General features: G+C 65.1%; 1 protein-coding gene across 1 annotated transcript in view; it reads right to left on the reverse strand.

Moving 5' to 3' along the window:
- Positions 1-19,767, reverse strand: part of Dagla (diacylglycerol lipase, alpha) — a 45,147-nt gene extending 25,380 nt beyond the window's left edge. Inside the window, exon 1 of the mRNA XM_005408144.2 lies at positions 19,645-19,767. The gene's annotated coding sequence lies outside the window, so the exon portion shown is untranslated. The remainder of the gene's footprint in view (positions 1-19,644) is intronic.
- Positions 19,768-19,927: the final 160 nt, after the last annotated feature.

A 19,927-nucleotide genomic window follows, 5' to 3' on the forward strand; every position in this document is an offset into this window, starting at 1 on the left:
CCGGGCTGTCCCAAGCCTGGACCCAGTGGCCATCCACAAGCCTGCCCCACGTGGCAGCCCAGTGGATCTTGGTTCTGCAGGATGCGTGCCGAGGCCCTCCTGCCACAGGGAGGTGTGGAGCGGAGGAGTGTGCGGAGCCCTGCGGCCCCACCTCCCGTTCCTGGCAACCCTGCTCTGGGCAAGCCAGCAGCACCCCGTGGAAATGGCCAGCAGGCTAACAACCCCGGCGCAGGATGCCCCGTGCTGGTGTCCGTTTCTGGGTGTCCCACGGGGCCCCCCTGCCCAGCTTGACGCTGGATGCCTTGGGAGGCTGAGGCCCTGTGCAGCCTGGCATTTCACTGCCCACCCTGCCTGGCAGGTCACTCCCCAGTGCCCGTCCACCAGGCAGCTCAGCCCAGAGCTCCTGAGATCCCCTGCCTCGGGAGGAGTTGGCACGTCTCCTCATTAGGGCCTGGTGAGGCTGTTAATGAGATGCTAAGCGGGCACAGCGGGGCCGACACCTCCCCGGCCCCACCCGCCAGCATCCTGAGTGCTCCTCGGCCTGGCCACCCCTGGGTGCCGCTCCAAGGCAGGAACTGCCCTGGGACAGAGGCTGCATGGCCTGGGATCCCAGGCAGCACGGCCATCTAGGGCACCGGCCAGCCGCTCGGGCTATCAGGTTTCCTGTCACCATGCCCTGGGCACCGTGGAAGCAGGCAGGGATCGAGTGGCTACGTAACATGAGCGGTTCCTGGGCAGGAGGTCTGCAGGGCTCTGCATTCTGGTCACCGAGGGCCGTGGTCCCCGACCACCTTGGAACATGTGGGCGGAGGTGGCATCCTGCTCCGTGCTTAACGATGTTCTCAAACCACACGCAGTGTGAGCGCTGTGGGCCCTGCACAGGTGCCCGTGCCTGAGACCAGAGCACAACCTCCCCCTGCTTGGGTCACAGGGCTGGGGCCAGGGGAGGAGCTGCTGGCCCCGAGCCAGGGTCACTGCCCTTGGACGCTGCCTGCAAACCTCCCCGACCCGGGGATGTAGCTGGACCCTCATACGAGCCACACCAGCCTCCAGGAAGAGGGGCAGGAGCCCCCTGGGGTGGAGGGAGGGCTGCCCTGTGCCCTGGGCCACAATGCCAAAGCGCAGTTCCAGGGCCAGCTGCCTCTCAGGACAGTTGCTATTGCTTCCGTGTGCAGGACGGGCTGGCGGCGACTGTGCCAGCTCCCAGGGCTGCCCGAGGACGAATCGGGCTAATGCTGTGGAGTGCAGAGGGCGGGCACTGGCCTAGAGTGGGTGCCTGGTGCCATCAGCATTCCATACACAGCTTTAATTAAGTCAGCCCCTTCTCAAATGCACACACAGACGCTAAGTACCTCCAAACAAAATGAAAGCCCTGACCCTCGAAGCTCTGCACAGCTGCCTCACCCCACACACCGTACCCACCTGTGCCCATGCGGCCTGGCCCTGCTCTGGGGGCTGCTGGGAGGCCTGCTCTGTACCAGCTGCCCAGGCCAGCCCCGGGGTCAGCCAAGGGCTCATCAGCCAGCCCTGGCCCACTTTCCGCAGGCTTCCAGCACCTCTGCCCTGCCTGTCTCGTGATCCGCAGCCCACAGCCACCTGCCTCTGCCTGGGCCCGGGAACCAGGGGGCTGGGACAGGGCTGGGCCGGGACAGGCAGCTCCACACGGCACCCTGGAGCCAGCCCTTAGCTCTGGTGGGTGAGGCCAGGCAGGAGCAGGGCCCTGGCCTGCTGACCCGACACGATGACCGGTGTCACTTTCCCTCCTTGGGGACTCGCCCTTGGAGCTTGGCACCCCTGCCTGTCACTGTCACTTGTGGAGCCTCTGCATCCCATCTGCTGCTGGGTGTGGTGGGAGGTGGGTTGGGCCTGACTGGCACTGTGCTGCCACTTAGCAAGGGCGCAGCGGGGCGGCGAAGGGCGCTTGGCAGCCCCGACTCCTGCCGCAGGGAGGGCAGCCTCTCCACAGACCCGCGAGCCTGCGGCAGACCTCTCAGCAGAGGGCCAGCGCCGCCTGCCAGGGGCCAGCAGGGCAGGCGTGGTGCTAACAGGACACCCACAGGGGACCGTCAAGCCAGACGAGGTCCTGCCAGGCAGAAAGTGGCACCTGGCCTCCTCAGGGCTTGGGCACAATGTGACGGCTCTGGAGCGGGCCGCCCGCGTCACAGCTTGCGCCGGCTTCTCCACCAGTGGTGGCTGCTGTAGCTATAAATACCACTGCCGTCTCTGGAGGTGACCTAGAATCCCAGCTCCGAGGCCTCGTGGGCCCCTCAGCCTGGTTCCGGCAGGGCTCGCCTCACCAGTGCTCCAGCTGCGCCGGCCCCTCCCCGGTGCAGCCTCCGCTGTGACCAGGCTCCCAGGGGCTGAGTTTCCCACACCAGCACTTCACCTCATCACAGGTACGGCACTACAGACACCACGCCCTGGCCAGCCCAGGACAGGGAGACACAGCTGCCAGCGCCCGGGACTCCGGGTCCTCCCGCTGCCCACACAGCCCCCTGGGGGCGAAGACTCCAAAGCTCCTGGACCCCAGCCCCTCTACCCACCGTCTCCTCAGTGCCAGGCTCCCTGGACCGCGTCACCCCAGAACCCCACAGCACGGCGCAGCTGCTCCAACGAGCCCTGAGCACTGCTCCTCCTCTGCCAGCCACTCAGGGCAGCACACAGCACGGCACGGGTGGGTGCATGGGTGAGGACCCTCCACAGTAGAGGTGGCACGGGCTGCTTTCCAGGCTCCCAGGGGGAAGAAGGCAGGAGGCAGCACCAGGGCGGCCCTGGGTGGTGCGGATATACCTGGCACCGTGCTCCACCTGCTCAGCAACAGGGCCTGCCACATGCCAGGGCCGGGGACAGTGACCAAGAAAAGGTGGTAGGGTCAGCCCTCCAGAAGGAAAGAGGATGGTGGGTGGTAGGCACCTGAGCCCCAGATACCTGAGGCTGAGGGTGGAGGGTCGCTGGAGCCCAGGAGTGGGAGACCAGCATAGGCAACAAAAGCAAGACCTCATTTATGGTGGCACACACACGCCTGCAATCCCAGCACTCCGAGGCAAGAGGGTTGCTGGGAATTTGAGGCCAGCCTGACCTACACAGCGAGACCCTGTCTCAAAAGAGGAGGCACGAAGAGTGAGATGGAGAGAGAGAGACCAAGTCAGAGACAGAGACAGACAGGCAAACAGGCAGGCAGGGATGGAAGGCGGCAGATACCCCTGCCGATCTTCACATCACAACGTGATGCCGGGCCCAGCGCGGGGAAGTGGGAGTTGCCTCAGGGCCTGAAGAGGGAGGAGAGGGCCACTGCCTCGGGGCGGATGCGGAGGGCGGCCGGGAGCACAGCTCAGGGGCAGGGACGTGGCAGAGCAGGAGGCTGGACTGCGCCCAGGCCAGAGCTCGGGAGGGTGTGAGGACGGAGGGATGGAGGAGGCCCCGACTGCGATCTGGCCGGCAGGACAGGGATGGGGGGATGGGACTGTCCACGACATATCCAGCTCACGGTGTGGCACTCAGCGGGCGAGCAGAACAGGCCTTGAGAACAGAGGCCGGGGCTCCCCGCTGACCCCAGAGCAACAGGTTCCCCAGGACACACGTTAGGCCGCTCCTGGCCTCCAGTGAGCCCGGGGTCCTCCAGAGGCACCCGAGGGTCCCCGCAACACACGCGAGTTGAGGCACTTCCCAAGTGCCATGAAGGCTTATGTCTAGCTGTCCCCAAAGCCTCATGTGTGATGGGGGGGCGGGGCTTTCAGAGCTGCTGGATCCACCTGTAACACAGGGACTAAGCGTGCACGGTAACTAGATTGGTTTGTGTGGTTCTGGGTGTGGATAACGGAAGGCATATACTGGAGGTGGGTGGCATGGGACAGAAAGGGACAGAGAAGGCTGCTCGTTGCCTGCTCCTGCCCTGCCTTGGAGCCAGCCGACTACGGACCTACAGACTGAAAGCTCTACAGCTATGAGCTAAAATAAACTTTTTCTCCTCAGAGTGTTGGGCATTGCCAAGGGTTGAGTTTCCCACACCAGCACTTCGTCACAGCAGCAAGAGACGTAACTAAGACAGTTCACTTCCTCTCCTGCAACCTGGCCCAGACCACAAACACAGCCTCATACAAACAGGCCCAAAGAGGGCCAATAGGCAACCCACACGTGAAAGGGACTGAAGAGTGGTTCTCCACCTGCCAGCCTGCCAGCCATCCCTCCATCCATCCACACACCCACCCATCCAACCACCATCCATCCATCCACACACCCATCCGTCCACCTGTCCGTCCATCCATCCCCATATCCATCCACCCACTTGTCCACCCGTCTGTCCAACTACATGCCCATCCACCCGTTAGCCCGCCCAGCTGTCCACCCTCCCCTCCCCTGCTTCCTGTTAGCTACATGCCCCACACACGGCAGAGCGCCATTCCTGCTGCGCTGGGCCACTTGCTGTGGGACCTGTGCTCATCACCTCCTTCCCAGCATGCCGCCCGTCTCCTTGTCCTCCAACGAGCCCAGTGTGCCCCGTCTTGGAGCCTCTGCCCAGCACCTGGGCACATTCCAGCTTCACTCCCTCCACAGCTGGGCTGTCCCAAGGACATGGAGGAAGAGGCAGGCAAGTCTCTGACCCCATATCTTACCCAGAGGTAGAGGGCCTAGGGAGGGCACGGTGGGGGTAGGGGTTCAAGTCCCTGTAGCCCTGCTGGGGCCTCGGCAGCACACATGAGATCACGTCTGGAAAGCGCGGGATTAATTATGCATCAATGAGCTTATTTATCAGTGCGTCTACTGACTGCAGGGGCAGAGTGGGGAATGCCAGGCTTGGGGTCAGAGGACCGGGGTGGGAACAGCCTGGCCACCTCCCGTGGGAGCAAGTCACAGCCTCCAGAGCCCAGTCCCACAGCGCACGCCTGCTGGGGCTGCTGCAGGCCATGTGCGCCGGGCCCCCTTGCCGCGCTGGTGGGAAAGCCGAGGGCGGCAGCTTGCGTCAGCCCTGGGCAGGCCTGCATCCACCCCAAGGCACTGCACCGGGCCAGCTCCCCACTGCAACCCCGAAGCACAGAGATCAGCAATCCCCTCTTCCCATCGTCCTGCTCCCCAGCCACGAGGGGTCCATGGGGCCAGCGGCTGCCCATGCTGGGCCAGGTACCAGTGACCAGCAGCCTCCGGGCATGGTCCCCACCGGGAAGGCCGTGCTCCACCCTCAGCTGACCGCCACCACCAGAGCGACAGCCTGTTTGTCCTCCTGCCCCCGGGGGACAGAGAGCAAGCACAGACACAGTGCGTTTGTTGGAGGGCACCAAGTAGGGCAGTGGAAACCCCGGATGGTGTGCAGCGTGGCCCCCACGGGCTGGAGCTGCCCACGAGGCAGGCCCCTCCTGGGCCCCTAGCTGTAGGAGAGAAGTGCATCCTCCTCCATGGGGTGCCAGGCCCACGTAGCCAGGGTCCTCAAATCTGGCTCAGCCCTGTGGGGAGGATGCTGGCAGGCTCCTGGGCTGAATCATCCCTCAGAGGGGTGAGGAGGAGGTCAGGCTGGGCTGGGCTGAATGGGGAGCAGGCCTGCTCGGAGGAAGGGTGGGTCGCAGCCCAGCTCCAAGGAAGCAAGGAGCAGATGTGCCTGTGTGGGACTCCTGGCTGGGCCATGTGTTCCCCTGCCCTGGCCACACAAAAGTCCCATTGACGCTGCCCCCACCCACCCCCATGCCCCCGGCCAGAGCCCAGCGCAGGGCCCTGGGGGCCTCTCCTGCTCCCAGCTGACCGCCTGCTGTTGCTCCTGCTACTGTCCAGGCATGCCAGGCATGCCAGGCCCGGACACTGCGGGTCACATGCTCTGCGCGGGCGAGGCCAGGCACTGCAGGGACGCCATGGGGTCTGCAGGGCAGCCTCGTGCTCCCAGGCAGTGGCCTGTGGAAACACTCAGCCCGGAGCTAGGGCCACTGCCCTCAGCCCCCACCCGCCCTGTCCCAGGAGGATCTGTCCTTCGGCAGACAGGCAGGTGGTGCCAGCGGGGCACCAGACACAGGCCCAGGCCGGGCAGGCAAACACTGTGCAGCTCCACTCTGCCTGGCCGCCAGTGCCCGAGGACCCCATGGAGCCATGGCCTGACGGCCAGCCACCACACTCCTCGGCCAGGCGACCACCGAGATCAGACACAATTCTCAAACAGGGCTTCTGCTGCCGCCCCCGGCCACACACTCGGTGCCCTTTGAGGGTGCGGGCCGAGCGCCAGCAGCACAAATGTGCAGAAGGCTGGGCTGACTTGGGCCGGGTCTGCCGGGCCATGTCCTAGCTGGATGACCCCGAGTGATGCCCGGGCCATGGCCCGGAGACATTGTGCCCGCGGGTGTGGTGGAACGCGCAGTCACTGAGGAGGGGCACAGCCATGCCGACAACCACCTGCAGCTGTAGGGCCAGCAGGAAAGATGGGCTGGGCCCGCCACTGACAGGGCCACTCCTACACCCCAGCCCAAGAAGACGCCCAGCCATGCCACCATACAGGGCTGCAGCTTGAGCTGCCTCCAACGCCAATGCGGCCAGAGAAGACCCAGCCTCCTCCCAAGGGTGCAGGGTGCTGCCTTCCTGTGCGCCCTCGAGCACCAGGCTGGGCATCTGCAGGTAGCGCTCTTCCTGCCGGAGCCACGGCGGAACGCTGTGTGCAGAGCACCTTCCCCACCTTGCTCTCAGGAGCTCTGCAGCCCTCCCAGGTGCGGCCCAACACCACCTCCCCATGAGGCCGCTGGGCCGCCATCTCCGAGGCAGAGCCCACCAGTGCCCCTCTGCCCTAGGCTCCCCAGAGGGCAGGGCTGCCTGCTCTTTGTCTCTCTGTCCCTGGCACCTGGCACAGTGCCTGGTGCCCAGCAGCTGCTCGAGAAAGGTCACACAAGGCCCTGCCCACTCCCTGCTCTGGGACCTGGCTGCCAGCATGGTCAGCCTGAGGCTGTGAGGTGGCCCACAGGAAGCAGGGCAAGGTGGGCACCCGGCAGGCAGGCAAGGCCTCTGGAAACCGCCCCTTCTGTGTGCCCAGCTCCGCCTACGGTTGGAGGGAGCTGTGGGGCGTGCCACTGCCTCCCCAGCTCCGGGCACAGAAAGCGGAGTTGGGGGGCAGGGAGGGAGGCACCGGAACTTGGGGAGAAGGCTGTGGTGGCTGCCATCTGCCACGGGCAAGATGTTCGGAGGACACGCACTCCTCGCTGTGCGAGGTCCCCAGCCAGCACAGGAGGGCGGGCCGCCCCGCGGATGGGAGCTGCGGAGATGCCAGGGCCTTCCTGCCACCCAGAGCCACAGCCCCGTCTGACCTCCCGACGGGCCAGGACGCCAGCCCACGACCCAGCACACCACCTCTTCCCGGGGCCCCAGGTCCTTGGGAACCAACTCCACCATGGTGACAGTGACACGAATGGGGCACAAGGGCCACGGCGCTGGCTGCTGTCCACTGAACTTGTGTCTGCAGGAGGCCCTGCCCCGAAAATGCTTAGCTTCTGCCCACTGCGCCTGCCACTCCCGAAATGGCCAGCCCTGTGCCTCCGCTGAGGCTGGCGACTTGGGGCCTTCAGCAGAGGCTCCAGCCTGTCCTGAGCTAGGCTCAGAAGTAGGAGGGACAGGCAGCAGGTAGAAAAGAGCCCGCTGGGCCAAGCTGCATCCAGCCACAGAGGGAGGAAGGCTCCCGGGCACTGAGGCCTGCAGCATGGCAGGCGCGGGGCCCGCTCCTGGCAGGGCTGCTCCGTGTCCTCCGAGGAGAGCCACCCAGAAGATGGGTGCTGCCAGCCCAGCCAGGAGGCCCAGCCCGGCTCCACGGTGACTGCAGGCCAGCTGGGGGCAGGGCCCAGGGGCTGGGCAGGGTTGCACCTGCGGGCCTCCGTCCTTCCCTGGGCCACCCTCCCTGCACCGTCCAGAGGAAGAGCAGGCAATGGGCTGATGTGCAAGGAGCACACAGGCACTCTGCCCCTGGGCCAAGAAGGACCTCATGGGGCTGGGGGCTGGGAGTCCGCACATGTCACCCTACCCCTGCTACCCCAGTCTGACAGGCAGTGGCCACCCCATCCCCGCAACAGGAAAGCAAAGGCTCTGGGTGCAATCACATCCTCTGCCCCCACAGCCTCCGGCACCTCACACACCCTGCCATTGCGACACCATGTCCGCCGCTGCCGCCGAGGGAGGCTGCAGACGGGATCCAGGGCACCATGTGCCCCACGTGCACAGCCCAGGGGAAGCCAAGATCCCCGTTCTCCCAGGGGCCCTTGGCCAGCAGGTCACCAAGCTGACCCCACTTCCTGCCTTCCAGCCCGTGCCCAGTGCTGTCTGCAGAGGGTCAATGGTGCCCCTGTTCTCAGGCCTCCTGGCAGGGGAGGGATGGCTCAGGATCCCAGGCCTCACCCCACTGTGCTGGGAAGCGGGGGCAGGCAGCTCAGGGGCCCCTCCCCCACTCCCCCACCCCTCCCGGGACTCCGTGGAGTCGCTGTCATCACCCTGACACCTTCACCAACACTCCTGCCTGCTGAGCACAGCCAGGCCAGGGTGACTCAGCCAGGGAAACCCCAGCACAAGCACCCACTGTGGGCACGGCTTGGCTGACACCTCAGGGCGGGCGCGCGGGCCAGCCCCTCCCTCCGCAGAGGGTGAGGGGAACACCCGGCTCCCCACCCAACTCCTCTGTGCGAGGAGATCCAGGCCGGCACTCCGCTGCCCACTGTGGGCTCTGCCCCTCTGCCTGGCTCATCGGTGGGGAGAAGGTGCTGCCCACTCTTGCCTGGTACCAGGCCCCCAGGCTCTGGAACGCTGCTGCGAAGAGCCTGGGTACCCCAGGGGCTCAGGATGCGGCTAGGGACAGCTGCCTCGCTCCCGCCCGGCCTGCCTGACTGGGCACCCACACCACCTGCTGCCTGGGACCCCAAGACGTGGGTGGAGCCGGACAGGCGGGGCAGGCTACAGGCCCAAAGCCTCGCAGCAGGGCAGCAGGACATCCGGTCTGCAGAAACAAACACGGCCAGTCCACAAACCCGCCAGACCGGTTGGGCCCAGGGCCACCACCGTGCTGTCACCTGAGCGCAGACAGAAGCGGCAGCCTGTGGTGCAGCAGGGCTGGGTCTGCCTCAGGGGCAGCTCACCTCTTCTCTGTGCCTCTAGCCCCTGTGCCCAGCACGTGCAGGCAGCGCCCCCCTCCGCAGCAAGGAAAGGGAGGTGAGGGTGTTCTGAGCACACTGGGACCCGTGCCCCTCCGGCTCAGAGACCAAGCAGGAGTGTGGCCCTGGGCCCGGTAGCTTCCCAGAGCTCTGCTGGCAGAGCCTCCGCAAAGAGTTTCTGAGGGCCGTGATGGGGACGACACCCAGGCCCAGCTCTGGGCAGAAAGACAAGGACACTTGCAGGCAGTGAGGACAGGGCCACAGTGCAAAGCTGGGACCAGGGTGGTGCCCGCCGCTCAGCCCACAGGGGTAGGAGGCTTCACAGAGGGCAGAGGGGAGCTCCGGGAGGCTGCGGCCTGTCCATTGCTGCCTGACTCCAGGCCGACCGCAGAGCAGGTTCCAGCAGCCTCCCCGGCCAGCCAGGAAAGCAGCTGGAGAGGCCAGCGAGAGCGAGGCTGCAGGCCGCTGCCTAGGCAGGTGCAGAGCCCTCCCCGGGCTCAGGTTCCACCCCAGCTTTGACCTGGGCCTGGGCTGCTGCCCTCTCAGGCCCCTCTCGGGGCTCCCAGGCAGGGGCGTGGGTGGTGGGAGAGCCGCCCATCCACTGCTGGGCTGAGAGAAGACTGGAAGGACGTGACCACATGAGTCTCAGGGGTTTACTTAAATGTCTTTCAAACAAATAGCCTGAATGGATTTTTCCCACCCTCCCTCCCCACTGGGCCAGCCGCTCAATGGAAAAACAGCAGCTCAAAGGGCTGAGGATCAGCTGCTGGGAACGGGCCTGAGACACAAAGGCTGCCTTGGCCAGGAGAGTGCAGGGAGGAGGCATCTGGTCCAGGGAGCTCAGACCCTGGCCCTCGGTGGTCCTAGCACTGCCTGCCTCCCTCCCTCCGCCTCAAGCAGGACCTAGCGCTGGACGGTAATGCCAGCCTGGGCAGCCATGAGGTACACAGTCTTCCGGGGCAGCACAAGTTGCTTAGGAGACCAGGGAGGGTCTCAGAGCAGGGAGACAGGTGACCCTCTGGAAGATCAGAAGGGCTTGCGAAAGCTAGAGTCTAAGCCTCCAGGTCCCTAAAATCTTACAGATGAGGACCCCAAGCCAGGAAAGGCACAAGTGTTGGGTCTCTGGCTGCCCTGGGGCCGTCCCAGTCCTCTTTGGTCAACCACTACTTCCTGAGCACCCTATTTGCCCAGACATGGGAACAGGTCCAGGACCCTCATGGCACCCAGACACACTGACACTGCCCAGAGAGAGCCCCATAGGCCAGGGGCTGGTGCTCCCAACCCTGCCCTCTTCTGGGCCTTGTATCCCCGCAACCAGGGCAGGAAGCAGCAGGAGAAACAGGGCGGGCAGTGAGCACCAGGCGGAACCGACAGTGACAACGGCAGCGAAGGTCAGCTGGGAAGGAGCCGCGTCGCGGGGTCAGAGCCGCCTCTCGCCTCAACAGGGCCAGCGCTCTGTGACCGGGGACCTGAGAGCAGACAGGTGCACACCTGCTTTTTATCACAAAAATCATGCTCTCCTTGGGAAATAGCAACAAAAAGCAACAAAACAGAAGTCACCCGAACTGTCTTTAGGAAATTACTAACCACTGGGGTCCTCAAGCCTTCCTTCTCTCTGTCCAAACGTCGGGCTGCTCTGTCCCCCCGCCCCCCGAGTTCCAGACATAAGGCGAGCTTTCTCTCCCTCAGACCTTCCCCACACCCACCTCTCCGCACTCCTGCGGAGCAGCCCTGGTCTGGGAGGTTTGTGTGTTTGTCCAACACCTCCCTGCTGCTGGACCAGCAGCTGCTTCCCTCTTCTCACGGTGAGCTGGACCCAAGATGGAGGCAGGACTGGGCCAGCACCTGCAGCGGCCTGCACAGGGGCAGGGCTTCACGCACAGGCTGTCGGGAGCTCTGGCCCTTGCCGGGTTCTTAGCCTCTAATGATCCCCACAGACAGCTATGAGAAGAGCAGACGGACACCTGCTGACCTCCAGCCCCCACCAGCCACAGCCCACCCGAGTGCCCTAGGAGATGGTGCCCAGCCTGCACGGGAGCACACAGACTCCTGGGGTACTGAGATGTGGCACACCTTGCCTGTTCCAAAGACACCCAGGCACGCACCTGCAGGGCGCAGGCACTCTCTGCCTCATGATCATCACGCCGGGCCACTTGAGGTGCGGCCCAGGGATCAGCAGCCACTGCTTGCTGCTAGAAGTGGGAGCAGGCCCACCTGGCCTCCGCCGACATCTGTGGGCAGGCACCCAGGGTCTAGGAGCCAGGTCACCCCGTACCCCTAAAGCCCACAACCTCAATTCTACAGGTGGGGATGGCAGCTGAGGCAACAGGACAGGGCTGAGGACTGACGAGTCCAGCCACAGACCTGGGGCAGGAGCCCGATGTCCCTGCCCACCCTAGCACCCCAGCGGCTTTCCCTCCGACGCCCCCAACCACTCCTGGGGCTCCTTCCGCACCAGTGAGGCTGCAGAAAGGCCAGGCCAGGCAGGGCAGCTATCTGGGGTCTGTTGAGGGCGGGGGTCCCGCCTCTGAAGCCTGCAGGCTCCACAGATGCAGGAAGTGGGGTCTGGGGCAGAGGAACCAGGAGCTGCGCTTGGGGCGAGCAGTTTCTTTCTTCGCAGCCAGACCCAGTTCTGCGGGCCTTTTGAGAGGAGGCAGAGAATAGCTGCGCTCGGCCTACCGCGGCCGCCGCTTTCAGCGTTCCAGTTGCTGCCGTTTCCAATTACGACTTCAGAGGACTCCTATAATTTATACATCCCAGGATGCACCGCTCCAGCTGCTTTATGATGGGAGTTCATTACACCATTAAGGTTAAACTTTTATAAAGTACTGAGCAGGCCGCGGGCTGGGTGTCCGGCTTAGTTACCATTGCCGGAAGCTGGCTGAATGGGGTTCACCTGGGGAAGGGAGGGGCAGGCTCTGAAGGGGCTGAGAAATGGAGAAGGCAGCCCCTGGCATGCCAAGGGCTCTGCCAGCCTGTTTATGAGTGGCTCGGCAGGCGGGCAGGCAGCAAGGAGAACAATCAGCAGCACTCAGCACGTTGGCAGGGCAGCGGGTTCGGGGGGCCACCCTGGGTGAGCCTGAGCCGCCTGCCTGGGCAGGGAGGTGTGAGGCTGCAGGGGGTGGGGCGGGAAAGCGAGCGACAAGGCCTGGGCACAGCAGGCAAGGCTGCCTTGGGCCGGGACCCGGTCCTCCGTGTCTCCAGCTCTGATGCGGTGCGGGGACAGCAGGAGGAACATGGAAGGCAGTGCCCAGACCGACCTCAGCTGCAAACAGGCTGCCCGGGGCCCCGCAGCCTCCACAGATCTCCACGGCCCCCTCCCAGGGTGCCAGCCACGCTAGCACAGAGCCGGGAGGGGCTGTCCCTCCCTGAACTACACTGCCCTGCATCTGAAGTGCTCAGGAGTGCGGCTGGCATGACTGCTCCCAGGAAGTGTGTGTCAGTGTGGGGCTAACCAGGGATGCTCTGAGGGCCTCTGCTAACCTCCCCGTGGACCCCAGCTGCACGCACAAGGCGGTGCACGCCAGCGGATCGGTAACTGTCCGGCTATGCCCCGTGGTCTGGCCCTGGTCCCAGATGTGTCCCAGGCAGGACTTCAAGAGATAGCCTGTGTGCCACAGAGGAAGACTCACACCTGGGGTCTGCCCTGGAGCCCTCGGCTGACCTGCCGTCTCCTCCCTGTCCCGGAGCCTCAGGCCCCGCAGCACCCTGGCTCCTGGAGGCCAGGGTCATCCCCTCTCCAGGCAGCAAAGCGGCTGCCCACATGGGAGGCTCCTGGGATGGCTCTCAGGGCTGGAGTGCTCTCGGCATTGCTGGAGGCACAGTCCAGCAGTGGCCTGTCCCGCAGCCCGAGGCGGCTGTACACAGGGAGGTGGCTCTGAGAATGACACAGGCTTCCCCCAAAGGCCTCGGGAGAGGAAAAGTCAGACAAAGAGAGCACCGGATGGAAGAGGCACCAAAGGGAAAGAAAGCAAATGCAGGAACCCAGAGCAGCAGGAGCTGGGGAGGTGGCGCGGGCGGGGATGCAGGGGTCGGCGGCCACCAGTGTGGGGCACAAGCCCCGGCTCCTGAGGGCAGGGAGGTGTGGGGTGGCACTGCAGGCTGGCAGCCCGCAGGGCAGGCTGGGAGGGTCACGTGGATTGGCAGCACTCGCTGGTGGTACCGAGCGATGCTCCTGGCACAGGGCAGAATTGCAGGCACGTCGCCTTGGACCCTGGAGCCCCAAGCTCCACAAAAGCCCAGTGTAGGCACATGGAAACTGAGGCTCAGAGGGGGTCACAAGCTGCCCAAGGAGCAGTGGCCTTGGCAAAGCTCTGCCCCGAGCCTCAGCCCAGATCCAAAGCCCCGTGCTGCGCTGAACTTAGGGGCGTGGGATGAACTGGAAGCAGATGGCAAAGGCACGCCGGGTGGCATGTGCTTCGAGGCAGGCAGGGCCTAGGGTGGCACAGGCAGAAGGCCCGGTATCCCAGGACAGCAAGCACAGGATGAAGTGGGCTGTGGCCATGGGGCGTGCCCTGTGAGCCGGGCCTGATGTGATCCGGCCTGCAGGAGGCGGACGCTGGGGAGAAGCAATTTCACCTAACGGCAGCCCGGCCAGATTCTCGATGAGCCATGCCCACGGCCTCGCCCCAGCCACGAGTCCCTGGGCCAGGCCAGGCGGGGCCCTGTGGCACGCTTTGCCTCCCCCAGGCCTGGGCAGGCGCTGAAGCTGAACTGGGAGAGCTGGTGAGCGAGAGGATTCCTAGCCGACGCCCTGGGAACCCTGCCACGAGGCTGGCGGCCGTCTCCACGCTTTCCGGAACACACTTGCTCACCTCTTCCCGGGCTCCCGAGCCGAGCGAGCCGCGGGGTGGGGAGTCTGGCGGCCGCTTGGCGAGCGCTTCCTTCCTCGACCTAGTTAGGCTGAGCGTGGGAGCGGGGAAGGAGAGCCCAGCAGGAGGGGCGGCCGGACCAGTTCTGCCTCCCTCACTGCCTCCCTTGCTGGCCCTTGGGGTCAGGGGCAGGTTGGTGGCAGCGGGCAAGCCGCAACACTCTCTCAAGCCCATAGGGTGGCCGGATGGGGTGCAGAGACCTGGGCTGCGGTGCACGCCAGCTTGCAAACCCTCAGTTGGCACAATGTATACCCCGAGTCCCCCCTCCAGAACTCGAGGGCCGCGGGGCAAGACAGGAGAAGACAACAGTCCTGCAGCACGCAGGGATGGACAGTGAGGCTGTGGCCAGGGAGCAGACCCCACACTCCAGGGTCTCCGTCTAAGGAGCTGCGGCCGGGGCGGCATCCCCCGGCATGGCACAGGCAGAGACGGGTGCTCTTTGGCCAACACGAGGAGGAATGCTGCGGGCAGAGAGGAGGGAGTCCAGGGAAGGGCCAGACCCGCACCCGGTGGCCAGGGCTGCCCGGGTTCACACCCTGGCCCTTTCTGTGCAGTGCCCCCGACCCCGTCTGTGACACGGGCTGATGCCACCCTGGAGAGCAGGGAGGTGACGTGAGCGCGGCCTCTCTCCCGCTGGCACCTGTTTTGCCATGGTTTTCCCTCGCCTTAGAGGCCGGTGCCCCACAGACGGCCCTGGAGGTGAGGGAGGGAAGGCTCCTGGGGGCGGCAGGCTTGTGCAGGCCTGCAGGAGAGGCAGGGGGTGGCGGGGTGCAGGACCCTGAAACGGGCCCAGACTCTGGCTCCCGCCTGGTCGCTGTGTGACCTTGGGCGGGTGACTGGACCTCTCTGAGCCTCCTGCAGGGTGGGGGACGAAGGGACAGGGAGTGGAGGAAGGGCATGAGGGTCTCAGTCACAGCCGGACACTGCTGTTCTTGCTTTTGCTTTGCAGCTGAGCAAGGCCTCCTGCAGACACCCCAGTGCCCTCCGTCACCCTGAACCCCATGGAGCTGACCAGAGCCGAGCGCAGTGCCCTGTCCCTAGGGGGTGGACAGCTCCACAGAACCTGTTCCCCACTCAGCGGCTGCCAGGAGCCGCAGGCACAGTTTGTGGCACGTGAGGCCGTCAACCAGGAAGTAACCTCAAGGCAGTCCAGGAACATCAACTGTGAATTAATCAAACGACTCCAAGAAAGACTGACGGAGCCCGTCCTACCTCAGCTCACTCGGCTGAGGCCCAGCCCTGGCCCCAGCCCCACTGTGGGTTGTGGAAGGGACCCCCAAACCCGAAGAAGGGAGGCCCCATCTCCCCCCGGCCCAACTCAGAGCTCAGGAACACGCATGCTGAAAAGGCTTTGATGAAACTTCCCGGAATAGCAACCTCCTGGGCTGAACTCAGGCAGGCGAGATTTCAAGAGGTAATTTGGTGAGGAACTGATCAGACGCCTGGGATGAGTGCTTGGCACGCCAGGACCCTGAGGGTCCTCAGAGTGAGAACTCTGTGGAGGGCACTAACAGCCCCACAGGGACCCAGGCCATCATCCCAGCTAGTGGGAAACACCCGGGACGAAGCTGCATGCTCCAGCCCTGCCCTGCCCACCTCCACCCCAGCCTGCCAGACTCTAGCTGCGCCCATCCCTCCCCTGCAAGGCCTCGCCCCAGCCCCCGGCCAGGCCCCCTGGAACCTGTCCCTCCCTCGGTGGGCCTGGCACCTGCCACCGACCCCATCCTGGGGTGGCACCAGGCCCATGCCCTGGCCCTGGACATATGTCTCAGTGGCTGTCTGTATCTTCCACAAGTGACAGGGCCCTGGTCCTATAGCGGCGGCCCTGGGGACCAGCTCCTACCCACTCTTCCCACTCAGCGTTTGCTGCTCCTGCCTCATACCCGCACGCCCAGGCGGGCACAAGTGGGCAGCAGCACCTGGCTTCCTGGCCGGCCACAGCACTCTGCCGCCTCCTAGGGTCAGCGTTGGGTTCTGAGGGGCCACTCAAGCCCTGCCCAACCCACATAGCCCAAGGTTCCGCTCTGACCTGAGCAGCACCGGCTTCTAGAAATCCCTGTGTCTCCCAGGTTCCAAACCCGCACTCCAGGCTCTGCCTCATCCACAGCCCACAGCAGGTGCTCAAGAAGCAGCTTCCGCCGGTGACGGAGCATGGCCACAGGACTCCACAACCCCAGGGCGGGGCAGGCCTGGCCTTCCTATTCACACTGGGCCCAGGACACCCTCGTGGTGCTACCCCGTGCAGCCTGCGGCATAGCCCGGTGAGGAGCCTGGCTGAGGGGTGGTGTCTCAAGGGCCCTCTGTCCGATGGGCACTACATGCAGACCCCCGCAACTGCTGCAGACAGGTCTGCGGCCCCCACTGCTCCGAGAAAGAAGCAGGCTGGAGCTGCCAGGCTGCAAGTCTGGATGGAGCCCAGCGGCCGTGCACTGCGGTGCTGTCTCTGTCCCAGGTGGCCTGTCCCCAGCAGACTTCCAGGTGGCTTAGAGAGGAGCGGAGACGGCAGACACCACGAGCCACCCCCAGGGAACATCCAGATGGGCACAGGGAGCTGCACCTCCAGCCCAGCTCCCGAGGGAAAACGGAGAAAGCAAGCAAGTCCCTCTGTCCCATCACTGAGGACGACCCGCCCTGCCACCCTCCCCACCTGGACGGCCACCTTCCTGCTGCCTGCCTGAACCCAGCAATGCTCCTTCCCACACCCACTGACACCAGGCCAGCCAGACAGCAGAGCCCACAGAGGCCACGCCACTCCACGCCCCTGCAGCCCCGCTTCCCACAGCCACGCGGCGGGTACGGCTCTCCATGCACACACACCCTGGCAGCCCATCCCCACTGTCCTCAGCCATACCTGGCAGATGCCCCACAAAAAGCCACTGGGGCCCCTCCCCACCGTCCCCCGCAACCCCTAGTGGCAGAGCTCCAACCCACAGAGGCTTCTGGGGTCTTCCGGGCCCACTTCCCAAGCCCAGACCCAGCCGGCATCGGGGAGGAAAAGGTAAAAATGAAGAGAAGTGGTGGCCAGCCCTGCCCGCTGGGAGGTGACCGCATCCGCCAGCGTCCTGGCTCTGCAGTCCGAGAGATTTATCTTCCTGACCACACGCTCACTGACTTCTCCTCCACGCTGCTCACCCGGCCCACTGGAGTGTAATGCAAAGCTACTCTGGTGAGAGGCCGGCTCCGACGGAGTGCTGGACCAACAGGTGACTGCGCGCAAGGTCCCGGCCTGGGAGAGGGGCAGAGCCGGGATGATTTCTGCTGACCCAGCTCTCCTGGCCTTCGCCAGCACCTCCAGCCAGAGATGCCTGCTTCCCTGGCACCCCTCAAGCAGGGCAGCCAGGCATTGTGATTTATGGGGCGCCGAGGGAGAAAGGGTTGCCAGGAGCTGAGGAAGCAAATTTTGGACAAACATGAAGAAAACAGACAAGGTTCTGAGGACCAGAGCTGCAGAACCTCAGCTCCAGGGCGACTGGCCCTCAATCCCGCCTGCCACACAACCCCCCTGCTGCAGCTGGAACCTCAAAATCAGCATCTGTGCAGTGACGAGGGCCAGCCATCTGGCCAGCTCCCTCGCCCCAAGCTCGGGGGACTGGAAAGAAAGCTCTGCTTTGGGGGAGCGCAGGCTCCGCCTGCAGCCCAGCTCTGCTGTGCAGTCCCAGCACCCCAAGCAGATGGCACAAGGTGGCTGCAAAGGGTTCCCACAGCCCCAAACCAGAAGGCCGCGCCAGGATCGCAGACACGGTGGAGTGTGCAGGGTGAGCCGAGGGGACGGGACGTGGAGCGTCCACAGTGGGCAGGAAGAAGGCGTCCTCTGTACTGGGCTCTGCCATCCAGTGCCAAGGACTTTGTTGGAGGAAAGGGCACTGCGGAACAGGCAGAACAGCCTCAGACACCCCAGGACCAAGCTGGGAACAGCCAAGAACCCCTCATAAGGCCAGGCGGCGTCCAGCGGCAGGCCCAGGCATGGGCACATCCGCTGCACAGAAACACCTGCCTGCCCCCCAAGCCTGGCAGGCCCAAGTCCCCCATCCGGCCACAAGGCTCCACACCGCAGCCTGGGCACAGGCAAAAGCTTTCTGCCTCAGGGAGCAGACTGAGAAAACGGGCTGGGGCAAAGGTGGATGCCTACAGGGCACACTCAGAAAACGGGCCTGGGTGCGACAGCGAAGGCCTCTTGGCACCCAGCCCCATCTCGGGTCTGTGCCAAAGGGCACCCGTCCTGGGGAACTGTCACACACCTGTCTATCCCCGGAGCACCCGTACGTGTGCCCTCTGCTCCCTCCCTCCCCCACGAATGGGGCCTCACCGACTGTAGCTACCACCTCCACGTCCAGTCTCAGCCTCCCTCGCAGGGCCACCCTACTCCAGCCCACTCCACGGACGCCCTGACCCATTTCCTTCCTTCAGGCCACAGTCCTGAAGTGCAGCTGTGCCTGCTCCCCACCCGCCACGGAAACTTGGGAGAAAGCACACACTCCCCAGCCTCCCTCCCACACAGGCAGCCGGATCCGCCAGTCAGACACCTCCGACCTCCTGACGAGGAGGCACAGGGCTTCCTCCAGTTGGGGCCAGCGCTGCAGGCCGCCTTGTCACGGTGGCCATGCTCGAGCCGTCCTCGGGAGACCCGGGCCTGGTTCCAGCTCGGGAGCTGACTCACAGCATCAACAGAGCCCACCTTCCTGACCGGGAGCGTGCACGCCAGGGCTGCATGTTCCCCACGCCAGGCCCTGGGCCTTCCGGCTTCCTTCCTCCCCATCAGACCCACGTCCCTTCTCCCCAGTGCTGCCTCCCGCCATAGCTCTCTACCTGCCCCGAGTCCCTGACCTTTGCGCGCCTTCCGCCATGCACAGGGTATTGCACCTGCTCCAGCTCCTTTCATCTCCTGAGGCCGCCGACTGACTGCGGTGTAAGCGGCTCTGAGAGGTAAACGCGTGTGCTCACGGTCACACGGCCCGGTCTGGGATTCAGGTTATCCATTCCCAAATGCACAGCACAGAACTCCCGCTTCAGGAAATGCGGCCGAACCTCCAAGCACCCTACCTTGGCAAAGCGGCGCACGCCGGCCACCCTGGTCTCCAACCTCAACCTTGGCCCTTCCCAAAGCCGTCCCCAGCACCACCCCTGCACAGCCCTCCTCCTCTGCACTCCTCAAGGGAGAGGCAGAGACCTGCAGGCCCCCACCCCCAGCCCAGCCAAAGACGTCCTGGGGGTCTGGAGTTGCCCCTCTGTCAAGCAGGGCACCACGTGACTGCGCGCCACCCGCACCCAGAGCTTCCCAAAGGATGGTGAGGGCGGGCGTCATCCAGCAACTCCTCCAGCAGCTGCAGCCCCAAGCGGTCCTCTGAACCCACAGCTTTCCAAGCCTGGGGAAGAGGGCCGGCCCCAGACGCCCCGGAGTGAAGCCATTCACTCAGCCAGAGGGCGAGGCCCGGGGCCCACAGACAGACACACGGGCGGTGGCACACGGCCCCTGGGCCGGCCGGTGCAGCCAGCTCTTGGCACCTTCGCACTGTCACACCCTGCCCATGGACAGACCGCTGAGACCAGCCATCTCCCCCTCTCCTGGCAGAGGGGGAGACCCAGGACCACGGGGCAACGGGGCAGGGGGAGCGAGGGTGACCCCAGGAACTTTGGGGGGGCGTTTCCTGGTGTCTCTTTATACCCACATAAAGGGCACCAACCTTCTCCCGACTTGTGCCCTCAGCGCGTGTCCCGGCAGGCTTTAAAGCTTGGCCCCAACGTCACGGCCAGGGTGGCTGAGTGGGCGTTCGCCCTCCCACTGCCAGGGTCTGGGACGCCGATTCCCAGGGCACTGTGCTGAGCCACTGCCACGTCTTGCAGTCCTGCTGGGGACCCTGCCATGCCTGCTGAGGACACGGGTTTCTCCAGCACCTGGCGCCACCACCCAGACGGTGTCGAGCCCAGGTCCAGCGCACCCCGCGCCCGCGCCCCGGCGCACCGCAC

The sequence above is a fragment of the Chinchilla lanigera genome, unplaced genomic scaffold, assembly GCF_000276665.1.
Source record: "Chinchilla lanigera isolate Chin_1 unplaced genomic scaffold, ChiLan1.0 scaffold00110, whole genome shotgun sequence".
NCBI lineage: Eukaryota > Metazoa > Chordata > Mammalia > Rodentia > Chinchillidae > Chinchilla > Chinchilla lanigera.